At 41.8% G+C, this 17075-nt stretch overlaps 1 pseudogene; it reads left to right on the forward strand.

The window, feature by feature from the left end:
- The window catches only part of LOC130283127 (alpha-2-macroglobulin-like), a 198526-nt pseudogene that overhangs the window by 165094 nt on the left and 16357 nt on the right, over positions 1-17075 (forward strand).

A 17075-nucleotide genomic window follows, 5' to 3' on the forward strand; every position in this document is an offset into this window, starting at 1 on the left:
TAGTGGATACGACCTGGTTGCTACCGCCGCAGCAAGACCATCCCGCTTTGCGGCGGGCTCTGGTGAACACCAGTAGCCACTTAGAACCGGTCCACCAGCACGGTCCACGCCAATCCCTCGCTGACACAGTGGATCCACAACCTGTAAGCCGAATCGTGACATTAGTCTATGTTTCCACTGCAGTTTTTGAGCCAAAGTAAGAAGTACAGTAGATCCAGTAGAAAGAGAAAGTATAACCCAAGTTTGAGAATGGAAAGGCAAAAGTACATAACAGTAGTTTGATGATTTTTCACATTATCGCAAAGTAATTATGTATGTGACACTGATTTAAGCAAGAATCAAATGGCACTGCTGTGAGCAATCAATGCTAGCGGACACCTGTTGCTGTGTGGTCTCTCCGGCGGTGTTCATATAGCGCAGTGAAATCACTGAATTATATATGTGACATGAAGGTTTTGTATGTCGGTAGCTGTAAAGCAGATCTCTGTAATAGCTGTTCTCAGCTCGGAGCAACAATCTAGGCAAGATGGCTGTCTCCATCATCACTAGAGATTAGCGAAGTTACATTGATTCGATTCTTCACGAACTTCTCGGCTCGGCAGTTGTTGACTTTATCCTGCATAAATTAGTTCAGCATTCAGGTGCTCCGGTGGGCAGGAGACTCTCTCCTAGGACTGTATCCACCTTTTCCAGCCACTGGAGCACCTGAAAGCTGAACTAATTTATGCAGGACAAAGTCAACAACTGCCGAGCCGAGAAGTTTGTGACGAATCGAATCAATGTAGCTTCGCTCATCTATAATCATCACGTAAAGAAAAGAGAGTAGAATACATAGTATGTTTTAGTATATAACAGGGTTTTGGGGAGGTTCACCTGTGTCTCTGGGGTTCTTTACTCTTGTTACCTCTCTGTGCTCGGCAGATTAATTCTGAGCCCCCCACATCTTGGGAGCTGGGGTACATATCTGTTGCAATGCCTCCACCCAGCAGAGCAGCCGGGGTAGGGATGTGGGATCCCGCTAGGATCATCTTAGACATAATGAAACTGACACAACTTAATTTGAATTAACATAATATTGTATGATGAAAAGGAACAATCATGCACAACATAACACAGTATAGAATGGTATAACAAAGTCAGACAAGGCAATGTGGACCCACATGCACACCTGCGGCCCACCCTGATCTCCACCCAAAGGCTGCTTTCACACTATAAAGTTCTTTCATTTTAAAGAGCCGTTATAATGTTCAGTCATGAAAATCATTAAAAACGGCCGTTGAACGGCCGTTACAAAATCCTGTAAAAGTCTATGGGATTTTTACATTATCCGTTTTAACCCGTCATAGCCGTTATTTAAAATGGATGTTATTTGTGATTTTCTTCCGTCACTAAATAACGTCCGTTATTAATAACGGGCTATGATGGCCGTTTTTAAGGGTTTTCATAACGGAACATTATAACGGCTCTTTAAAACAGAATAACATTATAGTGTGAAAGCAGCCTAAAAGCTGTTGGTATACAAAAAATAAATAGGGTCCATACAAAGACCTGCTCTACAGCGTCACCTGGATGAGACTGAACTCTTAGAATGCTCGCCACCGGATCTTAAAGCCTTTACTCTGTATCTGAAGACAGAATGTCCTGTTGTGAGACAGGTAAAAATGGCTTCAGGCTTACCCTTACGCCAACAATAATAAGGTCAGTTCATCCGCATTACTCTTACTGCTCACACAGGCTGTATTGGAATCAGTTCTGATCGCCAGCAGGTCTCTCTCAGATGCTGCTGCACTCTTTGAGGCAAATCCTTGTAACCTTTTTCGTCTGTGTCCTCTGAGCTTGCTTCCCCTTGTTGGACTAAGCATTTTTCAAAATATTTGCAGCCACATGGTTACAAAAATCTACCTCCTTCTTTAATCATTGCTTAGATAATTTGTTTGTTCAGATCGTCCTCTACTGGGCACTTCAGGTAAGGCAGGATAATAAAATAATAGTTATTTCACAACTTAAATTTGTAAGAGAAAAATGAAAGTTTACTCACAGCTGCCACTAAAAATAGCTGACTGTATGCATTGTTATTCCCCACCATCTATATGTAGGCCTCTTCTACAATCTTATATAACCTTTAGCAATCATGTCTTTAAATTTGTTGTCTTGTTTAGGGAAGTATTGTGGAAAATGCCCTGAGCTGTCTGAGGAAATCTGTTGACAATGATACATCAGTGCACGTCCAGGCTCTCTTGGCATATGCCTTCACCTTATCAGGAGACAATGAGCTGAGAGATCACATACTGAAGAAATTGGATGAGAGTGCCATAAAGAAAGGTAAAGCTACTAGGCAAGTCACTAATATATACCCAGGATAGGCCATTAATGTATGAACATCAAGGGTCATTCCTGGCACACCCACCAGTCAGCAAAACGAATATGGTTTAGTACTTGCTGGGAGGTTGCCACCTTCATCACATGGAGATAAGCATGTCAAAGACTATGGGGGTGGGGGGGTGGGGGGGGGTTATGAAAAGTGGAGGAGGAGAACGTGTTTTCACCCCATTAATTCACGTGGTGGAAACTGTTTACCTACACCAAAGGTGCTGATCACATTTCTTACTTAACCGCTTAAGGACCCAGCAATTTTACACCTTAGGACACGGCCATTTTTTGCACATCTGACCGCCGTCACTTTAAACATTAATAACTCTGGAATGCTTTTACTTATCATTCTGATTCCGAGATAGTTTTTTCGTGACATATTCTACTTTAACATAGTGCTAAAATTTTGTCGATACTTGCATCCTTTCTTGGTAAAAAATTCCCAAATTTGATGAAAATGTAGAATTTTTCTAACTTTGAAGCTCTCTGCTTGTAAGGAAAATGGATAATCCAAATAATTTTGTTTTTTATTCACATATACAATATGTCCACTTTATGTTTGCATCATAAAATTGACGTGTTTTTACTTTTGGAAGACACCAGAGGGCTTCAAAGTTCAGCAGCAATTTTCCAATTTTTCCCAAAATTTCCAAACTCACAATTTTTCAGGGACCAGTTCAGGTTTGAAGTGGATTTGAAGGGTCTTCATCTTAGAAATACCCCACAAATGACCCCATTATAAAAACTGCACCCCCCAAAGTATTCAAAATGACATTCAGTAAGTGTTTTAACCCTTTAGGTGTTTCACAGGAATAGCAGCAAAGTGAATGAGAAAATTCACAATCTTCATTTTTTACACTCGCATCTTCTTGTAGACCCAATTTTTGAATTTTTACAAGAGGTAAAAGGAGAAAATGTATACTTATATTTGTAGCCCAATTCCTCTCGAGTAAGCACATACCTCATATGTCTATGTAAAGTGTTCGGCGGGCACAGTAGAGGGCTCAGAAGCGATGGAGCGACAAGGGGATTTTGGAGAGTACGTTTTTCTGAAATGGTTTTTGGGGGGCATGTTGCATTTAGGAAGCCCCTATGGTGCCAGAACAACAAAAAGAAAACACATGGCATACCATTTTGGAAACTAGACCCCTTGAGGAACGTAACAAGGAATAAAGTGAGCCTTAATACCCCACAGGTGTTTCACGACTTTTGCATTTGTAAAAAAAAAAAAAAATCCCAAAAATGTGTGTTTCCCCTAAAATTTCACATTTTTTCAAGGGTTAATAGCAGGAAAAAAAAAACTAAATTTTGTAACCCCATCTCTTCTGAGTATGGAGGTACCCCCATAAGTTGACCTGAAGAGCACTACGGGTGAACTACAATGCTCAGAAGAGGAGTCATATTTGTTTTTTTTAGATCAAATTTTGCTCGGGGGCATGTCGCATTTAGGAAGACCCTATGGTGCCAGGACAGCAAAAAATACCCACATGGCATACCATTTTGGAAACTAGACCCCTTAAGGAACGTAACAAGGAATAAAGTGAGCCTTAATACCCCACAGGGGTTTCACGACTTTTGCATACATAAAAAAAAACTAGACCCCTTGAGGAACGTAACAAGGGGTACAGTGAGCATTTACCCCCCACTTGTGTCTGTCAGATCTTTGGAACAGTGGGCTGTACAAAATTTTTAATTTGCACAGCCCACTGTTCCAAAGATCTGTCAGACACTAGTGGGGGGTAAATTTTTACTGCACCGCTCATTACATTCCGTGAGGGGTGCAGTTTCCGAAATGGGGTCACATGTGTTTTTTTTTTTTTTTGCATTTGTCAAAACCGCTGTAACAATCAGCCACCCCTGTGCAAATCACCTCAAATGTACATGGCGCACTCTCCCTTCTGGGCCTTGTTCTGCGCCCCCAGAGCACTTTGCGCCCACATATGGGGTATCTCCGTAGTCGGGAGAAATTGCATTACAAATTTTGGGGGGCTTTTTTCCCTTTTACCTCTTGTCAAAATGAAAAGTATAGGGCAACACCAGCATGTTAGTGTAAAAAATTTATTTTTTACACTAACATGCTGGTGTAGACCCCCAATTTCACCTTTTCATAAGGGGTTAAAGGAGAACAAGCCCCCCAAAATTTGTTAGACAATTTCTCCCGAGTACGGCGTTACCCCATATGTGACCCTAAACTGTTGCCTTGAAATATGACAGGGCTCCAAAGTGAGAGCGCCATGCGCATTTGAGGCCTGAATTGTGGATTTGCATAGGGGTGGACATATGGGTACTCTACGCCAGTGATTCCCAAACAGGGTGCCACCAGCTGTTGCAAAACTCCCAGCATGCTTGGACAGCCAACGGCTGTCCGGCAATACTAGGAGTTGTTGTTTTGCAACAGCTGGTGGCTCCATTTTGGAAACAGTGGCGTACCAGACGTTTTTCATTTTTATTGGGGAGGGGAGGGGGGCTGTGTAGGGGTATGTGTATATGTAGTGTTTTTTACTTTTTATTTTATTTTATTTTGTGTTAGTGTAGTGTAGTGTTTTTAGGGTACAGTCACACGAGCGGGGGATTACAGCGAATTTCCCGCTGCGAGTTTGAGCTGCCGCGCAAAATTTGCTGCATCGCAAACTTGCAGCCTGATACTCCCTGTAAGCCCCTGCCCATGTGAATGTACCCTGTACATTCACAGGGGGGGGGGGGACCTCCAGCTGTTGCAAAACTACAACTCCCAGCATGCACAGTCTATCAGTGCATGCTGGTAGTTATAGTTTTGCAACAGCTGGAGGCACACGGGTTGGGAAACACTGAGTTAGGAAACAGACAATGTTTCCCAACCAGTGTGCCTCCAGTTGTTGCAAAATCACTACTCTCAAACAATCTCAGGCATGTTGGAAGTAGTAGTTCGGCAACATCTTTAGAGCCAGATGTTGCCGAACTACACCTCCCAGCATGTTTGGAGTTGTAGTTTTGCAACATCTGGAGGACTACAGTTTGCAGACCACTAATACAGTAGTTCCCAATCTGTGCCCTTCCAGATGTTGCAAAACTACAACTTCCAGTATGCCAAAACTGTCCAGGCATGCTGGGAGTTGTAGTTCTGCAACATCTGAAGGGCCAGATGTTACAGAACTACAGCTCCCAGCATGCCTGGACAGTAAGGGCATGCTGAGGATGTGTAGTTTTGCAACATCTGGAAGGGCACAGTGGTCTCCAAACTGTGGACCTCCAGATGTTGCAAAACTGCAACTCCCAGCATGCCCGGATGCCAAGGGCTGTCTGGGCATGCTGGGAGTTGTAGTATACAGGGTCCCATTACAGCAATGCATGTCGCTTTACGGCGACGTGCATTGCTGTAAAGGGCCCGACCGCGGCTGAAGAGGAACTCCCCTGTCGCCGCCGCCGTCTTCATTGCCGGGATCCGGATCTTCAGGGACGAATTAAGTACTGGGGCCGAGCCCCAGCACTCCCCCGTCCCCCACCGCGTCCTCCGGTCTTCCTCCCGTCCTCTCCGGACTTCCAGGGGCCGGGCAGGGCAGGAGGAAGTAACTGCCCCCCCCTGCGATTGGTCGGTTAGCTAATCAACGGATCGCAGGGGATAGGAGGAGGTGGCAGGCTTGCCACCTCGCTCCTAGCCTCCAGCATGGTCCTGGCTGTCTGTGACAACCAGGATCATGCAAAATTACCGGGCGGTCGGGTCCCAGAGACCCGATCAGCCCGGTACTGCCGCAGATCGCAGGGGCGTTTTCCCTTACGATTTGCGACGATCGCCGACATGTAGGGCCTACATGGCCCCCCTCTGCGTTTGCCCTGGATGCCTGCTAAAGCATATCAGCAGGCATCCGCTTCCGATCCCCGCCCAGCGCGCAGCAGGGGCCAGAATTGTCCATGACGTACGCGTACGTCATGGGTCCTTAAGTACCAGGTTGTCATGACGTACGCGTACGTCAAGGGTCCTTAAGGGGTTAAAGGGGTACTCCAGTGGAAAAAAAAACATTTAAACGCAACTGGGGCCAGAAAGTTTAACATATTAAAAAAATCTTTACCCTTCCAGTACTTTTTAGCAGCTGTATGCTACAGAGGAATTTTTTTTTTGTCTTTTCCACAGTGCTGTGTGCTGACACCTGATGCCCATATCAGGAACTGTCCAGAGCAGGAGGTTTGCAATCCCCATTGCAAACCTATGCTGCTCTGCACAGTTCCTGACATGAACAGAGGTGTCAGCAGAAAGCACTGACAAGACAAAAAATTTATTCAAAAAGAAAATAATTTCCTCTGTAGCATACAGCTGCTAAAAAGTACTAGAAGGGTAAAAAAATTTTAATAGAAGTAATTTACAAATCTGTTTAACTTTCTGGCACCAGTTGGGTTTAAAAAAAAATGTTTTCCACCGGAGCACCCCTTTGAGTACTCCACTTTGTATGGTGATTCCTATGCCACTTTTTGTACGAGTTTTTTTACCGTGCAACAAATGTGCAACTTTTTTACTAATGCTGTCCTCAGTCAGTTTGGAAGTGAACTGGACTGGTGTAGATTAGCGCCTCCGTTAGCGCATTAGCGCCAAACGATGCGACTAAAAAATTTCTGACCACTACATGATATCAACTGAAATCATGGCTTCCAACATCACTTTGAAAAAAAAAATTCTATTTGGTTTGTTGCAAAACTTTGTCTCTAAAAACAACTGCACCAATAAAATAGGGACAAACTACAGCCAAAATAATGGAGAAAAAGGTTTTAGAAATACTCCCATGTCTTTGACATGACCACTCAAAATATGATTTAGGGGAATGAAAATATGTTACAGGAAAATCCTTTTTTGATTCTGTTCTAGAGTCAGCATTTAATCTAAAGGGCTAAAATCCACATTCATATGGCCATGAGGCCTAAGGGATAATATATAAAATCTGTCTTACAAAGTGTGGAATAACAGGTATGGAATGGCTGCATTTCCTATTGGGAAATGGGGAGCATGCCAATGGATAATGCCAGTCACACTCTTGTTTTGAAGAAATAGGTGGGACATTTCCTTCACAGGCGCACTTAGGCTATGTGTTCTCACACATTTCCGAGCGTAATTCCACGGGAATATTCCTCTTGGAAATGCCACTGCAGCAGAGTCCCATTGATTTCAATAGGATTCTGCTGCACTGTGCACAAGGCAGATTTTCTGGGGAAGATGTTTCTGCTGCGGAAATTCCAGTTCCAGCATTTGCAGAAAGAATAGTCATGTCTATCCTTTCTGCATTGCCATCTATTTGCTATGTGCCCCCCAGAACATTCATATGTGCAGAATGTCCGCCTTTGTTTTCCAGGCAGACATTTTGCACAGAATCAGCCATGTGAACTTCGCCTTATAGTTCTACATCTTGAGTTTATTTCAGAAATATTTATTTCTATACTATGAAATGGAAGAGTCTCATTAGGAATTTTCTCTATTATTTCTTAAACAGAGGGAACAAAGCGATGGGAAACAACAGACTTCGGGGGCAATATTGAGACACATTCGTATATTCTTCTAGCCTTACTTTCTGACAAGACAACAACCCCCAAACATGTGGAAGAAAGTACAGATATAATCCGTTGGATAATGAGCTGGCAAAATCCATACGGGGGCTTCCAATCTTCCCAGGTTACATTTTCTTTTTTTTTTAAAACTTACAACTATATGGTTATAGGCTGGTTTCTTATGTCTGTATTTAAATTAAAGCTCATTTTAGCTTCCATACCACAGCCACATCACCCTAAGCTCTTCTGAACTGAACTCAGATCACCAATGGGTTCTTCAATCATCAATAATATGGGTTGAGTAGCACCGCAGGTGTTATACCACACAACAATAGTCTCCTGATTTTCTCCATTTACCTCAATCCTATTAGGATCAGGTGTTCACTGCAGGGGACTACAAGATCCCTACCTCTGGGAGTGGTCCTGGTATTGGTGGTGGCTGGCCCAGTGGACCAAGAGACACCTGTGCACAGCACCCAGTTAACATAAAGAGCCAAGCCTATCAACTTATATTCCCTTGTAATGGATTTATGAAGCTTGGTGAAACACATGTCCACTTAAAGGGGTATTCCAGGCAAAAACATCTTATCCCTTATCCACAGGATACGGGATAAGATTGGGGGCCCGCTGCTGGGACCCCCCGCGATCTTCCTGCAGCACCCGCACTCAATGCGGGGCTGCATCTCCAGTTTCGGAAACCTCCAGGACTGGGGACGTGATGTCACGCCACGCACTTTTCCATTCATGTCTATGGGAGGGGGCGTGATGGTCATCACGCCCTCTCCCATAGACATGAATGGAGGGGGCGTGGCGTGACGTCACGTTCCCAGTCCCGGAAACCTGGAGGTTTCCAAAACTGGAGATGCAACCCCGCATTGAGTACGGGTGCTGCAGGGAGAGCGTGGGGGGTACCAGCAGCGGGCCCCCTGCAATCAGACATCTTATCCCCTATCCTTTGGATAGGGGATAAGATGTTTTTGCCCCGAATACCCCTTTAAAGATCAATGGTTGGATTTTGTTATGGAGCTTTTATTGAGCTTTCAGTGTTCTTACAACCCCAGCCTTAACTGTGCACAGGAGAGCAATTTATGGTTCAGTATATATATATAGCTAGTTACATTTCTCAGTTATCAGTTTAACCCATATAAATTCATCCTCATCTGTCCACAGGACACAACCTTGGCTCTTCAAGCTTTGGCTAAATATGCCAGAGCCACCAGGCACAAGAAGGGGGATTCAACAGTGACAATACATTCGAAGTCCGGCTTCAAGAAAACAGTTCATGTGGACAAAAGCAACAGTCTTCTTGTACAAACAGTGGATCTTCCAGAAATTCCTGAGTAATATATTGTCAGCGCTACAGGCGATGGCTTCGTCTATTTACAGGTAGAAACAGTTTATTCTTCCAACCAGAGAGCTAAAGTTTTTAATACTCTATATAGTTAACATCAAATAACATTAACAAGTGTTAATCTCTTACCAGCATGGCAGACATGCCATATACCATGAAATTCAGATGGTCCCGATTCACTTTGGCTAAAATAATAAGACTGTTTGTCTGAATGCCACACAGGCAGATACAAGTCCTTTCCAAAAAGTAGCACAATATATTATTTAGTCCATTATATCCTTTTTGGCCCTCATTATGTTCCAAAAATGCAAACAGATTAAAAACTATAAAAATTTACAAATATTGTTAAAAACTAAAAAAGATCTACCTCTACTCCACCCCAATGACACCCCCCCCCCCCCCCCCGTAGGGTGCAGGATCCCATCTAAACTAAGATAACAGCTACTAAAAGCCAATACTGCTGATATACACTATATTGTTTGAATTAACCCCTTCATGACCTAGCTATTTTTTTTTCTGGCTCATGTTTTTTTACTCCTTACCTTCTAAGACCCATTACTATTCTTGGACTGACAAAGTAGTGTCAGGAACAAAAATAGAGAAACAGAAACATCTGCAGATCCACCATTTGTATTTTGATTACTGGTGTGGTGCTCTGTGGTGGCTATTGTTGGTGTGGTGCTTTGTCTGTGGAGTGGTGTGGCCCATGGGTCGTTCCCCCTGTGGGCTCTGTGTCGCAGGGGCAGTGGTCACCACCCGGCGCTACGACAGTGTTAGGTTAGGGACCGACTCTAACAAGGTGGCCTTGATGTGGCGAGTGGGCTTGTACTTCTTGATCAAAATGTATAATAACAACCTTTTAGTTTTTGAAATTATGCTGAGAAGCAATTAGATCAAAATACATACTGTGGATGTGCAGCTGTGTTTCTCTATTTTTGTTGTACAAAAGTAGTATCAGGGTGTATTCTCTGCGTAGCGAATTGAACGTTCTACTGATATACATTGTATGATAAAAAAAAGTGTAATAAAGCCAGAAAAAAAATATGTAGGGCAAAACTGAAAAACATATGGAATTGCACAATTTTGTAGGGCAATAACTTTTTTCGAAATTCAAAGTACAGTAAATCTGACATGCCATCCTTATTCTATGGGTCAGTACAATTCCAATAATACCAAATTTGAATAATTTGTTTTGTTTTATGGTTAAAAAAAAAATTATTAAACCTTGAAAAATAAACTTTGTTCATTACCATGTTCTCACCCCTATAACTTTTTTCTTTTCCCCCCTACGGAGCTGTTTTAGGGTATGTTTTTTGCACCATGAGCTGTAGTTATTAGTGGCATCACTTTGTGTAGTTCTGTCTTTTTGATCACTTTTTATTATGTTTTTTTTGGGGATGTAATGTATCCAAAAAATTATCAATTCTGGCGAATTTCTTAGCATTTACACTGTTCACCATGCAGGATCAGAAACATTAATTTAATAGTTTGGACAATTGCATACGCAGATATACCAAATATGTGTATTTTTTCTTGTTTATACAGTGGGAAAAGGGGGTTGATTGGAATTTTTATTAGGTGAAGGATTTTTTTTGTATTTTAAAAAAATGTATTTTTCTTTTTTTACATACACTTTTTGGGCCCCCCTCTGGGCCTATCAAAAGCCATCATCAGATGGCTTACATAGATCAATGTAATGCTATTGCATTACATTGATCCATTAAATCTGTGTTGGATTGCTAAGGGCTGCCAAAGGGAGCCTTAAGGGTGTATAGGGAGAGGTAATAGCAGTAGAAAGTGCTAATTGGTGTGCAGAAAGAGGTATTAGCAGTAGAGAGGGAAGTTCTCATGCCGCTGTACAGAGCAATATTGAGACCTCACTTGGAGTATTGTGCGCAGTGCTGGAGACCATGGGGGGGGGTATGTATCAAACCTTTTACTCCATTATTTTGGCTGTAGTGTGTCTCTATTTTTGGTGCAGTTGCTTTTTAGAGACAAATAATTGTGACAAACCAAATAAAATTTTTCTTACAAAGTGACATTGGAAGTAATGATGTCAGTTGCAATCATGCAGTGGTCAGGAATTTATGACTTGCGACTTTTCAGTTTGTCACATATCTTGACACAACTACACTTGTTTAGGTGCAATTCTACACCAGTCCTGACATGCCTTAAAAACTGGCTGTCGACAGAATTATTAAAAAGTCGCCCATTTTCTCGCACGAGTTAACCCCTTAAGGACACATAACGTACTGGAACGTCATGTGTCCACTCCCGATATATAACGCGGGGCCACGGCATCATAGCGGGTCGGGCCTGGCCTCTAACAATGGCCGGGACCCGTGGCTAATAGCGCGCAGCATTGATCGCTGTGCTGTGCGCTATTAACCCTTTAGACGCGGCGTTCAAAGTTGAACGCCGTGTCTAAAGTGAAACCGAAAGTATGCCGGCTAGCTCAGTGGGCTGTTCGGGATAGCCACGGCGAAATCACGGCATCCCGAACAGCTTACAGGACAGCGGGAGGGCCCCTACCTGCCTCCTCGCTGTCCGATCGCCGAATGACTGCTCAGTGCCTGAGATCCAGGCATGAGCAGTCATGCGGCAGAATAGTCGATCACTGGTTTCCTATGAGAAACCAGTGATCAATGATAAAGATCAGTGTGTGCAGTGTTATAGGTCCCTTTGGGAGCTATAACACTGCAAAAAAAAAAGTGAAAAAAAAGTGAATAAACATCATTTAACCCCTTCCCTATTAAAAGTTTGAATCACCCCCCTTTTCCCATAAAAAAAAAACAGTGTAAATAAAAATAAAATATATGATATCGCCGCGTGCAGAAATGTCCGAATTATTAAAATATATCATTAATTAAACCGCTCGGTCAATGGCGTGCGCGCAAAAAAATTCCAAAGTCCAAAATAGTGCATTTTTGATCACTTTTTATCAATAAGTCCTATCAATGCAAAAAATGGTACCGTTAAAAACTTCAGATCACGGCACAAAAAATGAGCCCTCATACCGCCCCATACACGGAAAAATAAAAAAGTTATAGGGGTCAGAAAATGACAATTTTAAACGTATAAATTTTCCTGCATGAAGTTATGATTTTTTCCAGAAGTACGACAAAATCAAACCTATATAAGTAGGGTATCATATTAACCGTATGAACCTACAGAATAAATATCAGGTGTCATTTTTACCGAAAAATGTACTACGTAGAAACGGAAGCCCCCAAAAGTTCCAAATGGCGTTTTTTTTTTTAAATTTTCTCTCACAATGATTTTTTTTTCCATTTCACCGTAGATTTTTGGGCACAATGACTGACGTCATTACAAAGTAGAATTGGTGGCGCAAAAAATAAGCCATAATACAGATTTTTAGGTGCAAAATTTAAAGAGTTATGATTTTTTAAAGGCAAGGAGCAAAAAACGAAAATGCCAAAACGGAAAACCCCCCGGTCCTTAACCCCTTAAGGACTCAGCCCATTTTGGCCTTAAGGACTCAGACAATTTAATTTTTACGTTTTCATTTTTTCCTCCTCGCCTTCTAAAAATCATAACTCTTTTATATTTTCATCCACAGACTAGTATGAGGGCTTGTTTTTTGCGCGACCAGTTGTCCTTTGTAATGACATCACTCATTATATCATAAAATGTATGGCGCAACCAAAAAACACTATTTTTGTGGGGAAATTAAAACGAAAAACGCAATTTTGCTAATTTTGGAAGGTTTTGTTTTCACGCCGTACAATTTCTGGTAAAAATGACATGTGTTCTTTATTCTGAGGGTCAATACGATTAAAATGATACCCATTATTATATACTTTTATATTATTGTTGCGCTTAAAAAAAATCACAAACTTTTTAACCAAATTAGTACGTTTATAATCCCTTTATTTTGATGACCTATAACTTTTTTATTTTTCCGTATAAGCGGCGGTATGGGGGCTCATTTTTTGCGCCATGATCTGTACTTTTTTTTGATACCACATTTGTATATAAAAAACTTAATACATTTTTTATAATTTTTTTTTTAATAAAATGTATTAAAAAGTAGGAATTTTGGACTTTTTAATTTTTTTTTCGTTCACGCCGTTCACCGTACGGGATCATTAACATTTTATTTTAATAGTTCGGACATTTACGCACGCGGCGATACCAAATATGTCTATAAAAAATGTTTTTTACGCTTTTTGGGGGTAAAATAGGAAAAAACGGACGTTTTACTTTTTTATTGGGGGAGGGGATTTTTCACTTTTTTTTTACTTTTACTTTTACATTTTTTTACATTTTTTTTTACACTTGAATAGTCCCCATAGGGGACTATTCATAGCAATACCATGATTGCTAATACTGATCTGTTCTATGTATAGGACATAGAACAGATCAGTATTATCGGTCATCTCCTGCTCTGGTCTGCTCGATCACAGACCAGAGCAGGAGACGCCGAGAGCCGGACGGAGGAAGGAGAGGGGACCTCCGTGCGGCGTTATGAATGATCGGATCCCCGCAGCAGCGCTGCGGGCAATCCGATCGTTCATTTTAATCGCGAACTGCCGCAGATGCCGGGATCTGTATTGATCCCGGCACCTGAGGGGATAATGGTGGACGCCCGTGAGATCGCGGGCGTCGGCCATTGCCGGCGGGTCCCTGGCTGCGATCAGCAGCCGGGATCAGCCGCGCATGACACGGGCATCGCTCCGATGCCCGCGGTTATGCTTAGGACGTAAATGTACGTCCTGGTGCGTTAAGTACCACCTCACCAGGACGTACATTTACGTCCTGCGTCCTTAAGGGGTTAATGGGTTAAAAGTCGCAAACAAAGTCATAGAGAAATTTGATCAGAACCAGATTTATCACACGCCCTGCGCCATGTAATAAATTTAGTGCAGGTACACAGTTTCAGCCACGTGAATTAATGGAGTGAAAAGTCGTGCACCTCCTCCACTTTTCATGAATACCCCCCATATCAAAAGGATATAGATACTTTGGAGAAAGTTCAGAAAAGAGCCAATAAACTAGTACATGGACTGCAGGATAAAACATGTATAGCTTGGAAGAAAGACGAGACAGAGGGGGTATGATAGAAACTTTTATATACATAAAGGGAATCAACACGGTAAAAAGGAGGAAGAGAATATATTAAAAAGGAAAAAAAAAACTACCACAAGAGGACATAGTTTTATATTAGAGGGGCAAATGTTTCTTCAGTAATCTTCTTCAGTAAGTATTACTTTACTGAGAGAGTAGTAGATGCATGGAATAGCCTTCCTGCAGAAGTGGCTGCTGCAAATACAGTGAAGGAGTTTAAACATGCATGGGATAAGCATAAGGCTATCCTTCTTATAAGAAAGGCCCAGGGACTATTCATAGTATTCAGAATATTGGGCAGACTAAATGGGCCAAATGGTTCTTATCTGCCGACAAATTCTATGTTTAATATCAGGACAAGATTTACAATGTGAATTGACCTCTGTGAGATACTCCTAGTGGTGGAAAGATAACCTCACACTTATTACTGATAACATGAAAGGGGTATTCCAGGAAAAACTTTTATTTATTTATATCAACTGGCTCCAGAAAGTTAAACAGATTTGTAAATGACTGCAATTGAAAAATCTTAATCCTTCCAATAATTATCAGCTATTGAAGTTGAGTTGTTCTTTTCTGTCTGACAACAGTGCTCTCTGCTGACATCTCTGCTTGTCTCGGGAACTGCATAGAATAGAAGAGGTTTGTTATGGGGATTTCTACTCTGGACAGTTCCCAAGGCAGGTGTCATCAGAGAGCATTTAGAAAGAAAAGAACAACTCAGCTTCAGCAGCTCATAAGTACTGAAAAGATTAAGGTTTTTTAATAGAAGTAATTTACAAATCTGTTGAACTTTCTGGAGCCAGTTGACTCCAGGAGCTGGACCCTATCCTCTTTTCCTTTTCTCAGTGTTACGGGGAGTGGCGGCTCCCTGCCTCCGTGCTCCGGGACTATTGCCTGATGCTTGACACATATGGACTTTGGTGAGCTGATCTATTTCTTTGTGTTTCTCTACTGTAAGAGGTTAGTTGTAGACCTATTATAATAGAGAGTAGAAATTCGACGTGTCGCCCAGTTAGCTTTGACAGTTAAGCTTTCTAATGTGCTTTCTGTTTGCAGTCACACATGCATTACCACACTCTTCCTGATGCATCTGAGAGAGGCCACTTTTTCCTCAATGTAAGCACCACACCATCAGTCTGCACTCAGGAATCACAGAGGAAGTTTGATATCCATGTGGATGTCAGGTAAGGTTATTTCTTATATTATAATCTTATGGAATCTTTGAGAAAATAAAATGACACTGTTCCAGGGGGGGGACGGGACGCCAAGAAAAATGCCAATTCTGCCACATGGCTTTTTCTCAGCCAAAAAACGCTGCGGCCAGATGTTAGCTGTAAATCAGTGTGAAAGTGCTAGATTCTTTTTCCACTTGGCGTTTTTCAGTTTGGTGTTTTTTTTAATCCTTTAGCCGTTTTTTCACTCTTTTTTGGCGTTTTTCAGCTCCTTGTCGGCTTTGCAAAATCGCAGCATGTTGAATCTATGGCTTTTTCCCCTGGAATTGTGGTGTAAAGAAAAAAACGCCAAGAAAAACACCATGTGGGTTTAAACTTTGGTGTTTTTGCAGGCAGTTTTTATTATTTTTTGGACTTTAGCGATACAAAAACGTGATGGAGATACCTTTTGTAATAAAATTTCATAGGGTACCATTAAAAAATGATAAAAAAGATACAGTAGTGATGGAAAATGGTATTTAACAAAATGTATCTTTTTTATAACAACATTTTTATAAATTTTTAAACAGTGATCAATTTATGTGTGCGGGCAGGGCACTAAAAATATAGCCGAAAATAATAAAAATGTAGTGTGTGTTTTTAACTTTTTTCTTTATTTTTAGGTGGTACTACTACTCCCAGCATGGAACACACTGTTCCATGATGGGAGTAATAGTACCCATACTAATTGACAAATCGCCAGGGTCCATTGCGATCCTTCTGTATAATGTATAGATACGGCCGGGCCGCTCTTCTATGGTCCCCTGCACTGCCGTATATATATACACCTATTCGTTTTTCCCACAGAGAGCTGTGATTGACCAGATGGTTCCAGCCAATCACAACTATCTGCGGGAAATATGAATAGGTGTACATATACGTCAGTGCAGGGGACCATAGAAGAGCTGCCGGCCGCATCTATACATTATACAGGAGGATCAAAGCGGGTGTCAGGAGTGACATCCGCTGTAATCTTTCCTTAACTGCAGGTACCACAGCTCCCAATATGGAATGTGCTCCATGATGGGAGTAATAGCACCCACAGTTAAGGAAAGATCACAGCAAGTGTCACTCCTGACACCCACTGTGATCGTCCTTCCTATGGCAAACTCCAGCCAGTGATGTGAATAGAACATTACTCATTCATATTTCCTTCTGAGAGGTGTGATTGGCTGCCACCATCCGGCCAATCCCCACTCTGGGTGGAAAATATGAATGAGTGATGTGAATTTCTATTTACATCACTGGCCGGCCGGAGTACAGAGCAGAGATGCGAGCGCTGCATAGAGCCGCTCCGCATCTCTGCTGTATTATGGACGATCGCATCGGGTGTCAGGATTAACACCCCGGGTGATATGTCTATTAATACAGGTACTACTATTCCTATGCTGGAAGTAGTAGTACTACCTAAAAATTAAAAAAAAAATAAAATAGAGAAAAAAAGTGAAACACACATACACACTTTATTAAAAATGTATTAAAAGTTAATTATAAAATATAAAAATGTACTTAAAATTTTTTTTCCCATCCTACTGCATCCTTTT

This window comes from Hyla sarda, chromosome 7 (assembly GCF_029499605.1).
Source record: "Hyla sarda isolate aHylSar1 chromosome 7, aHylSar1.hap1, whole genome shotgun sequence".
Lineage (NCBI taxonomy): Eukaryota > Metazoa > Chordata > Amphibia > Anura > Hylidae > Hyla > Hyla sarda.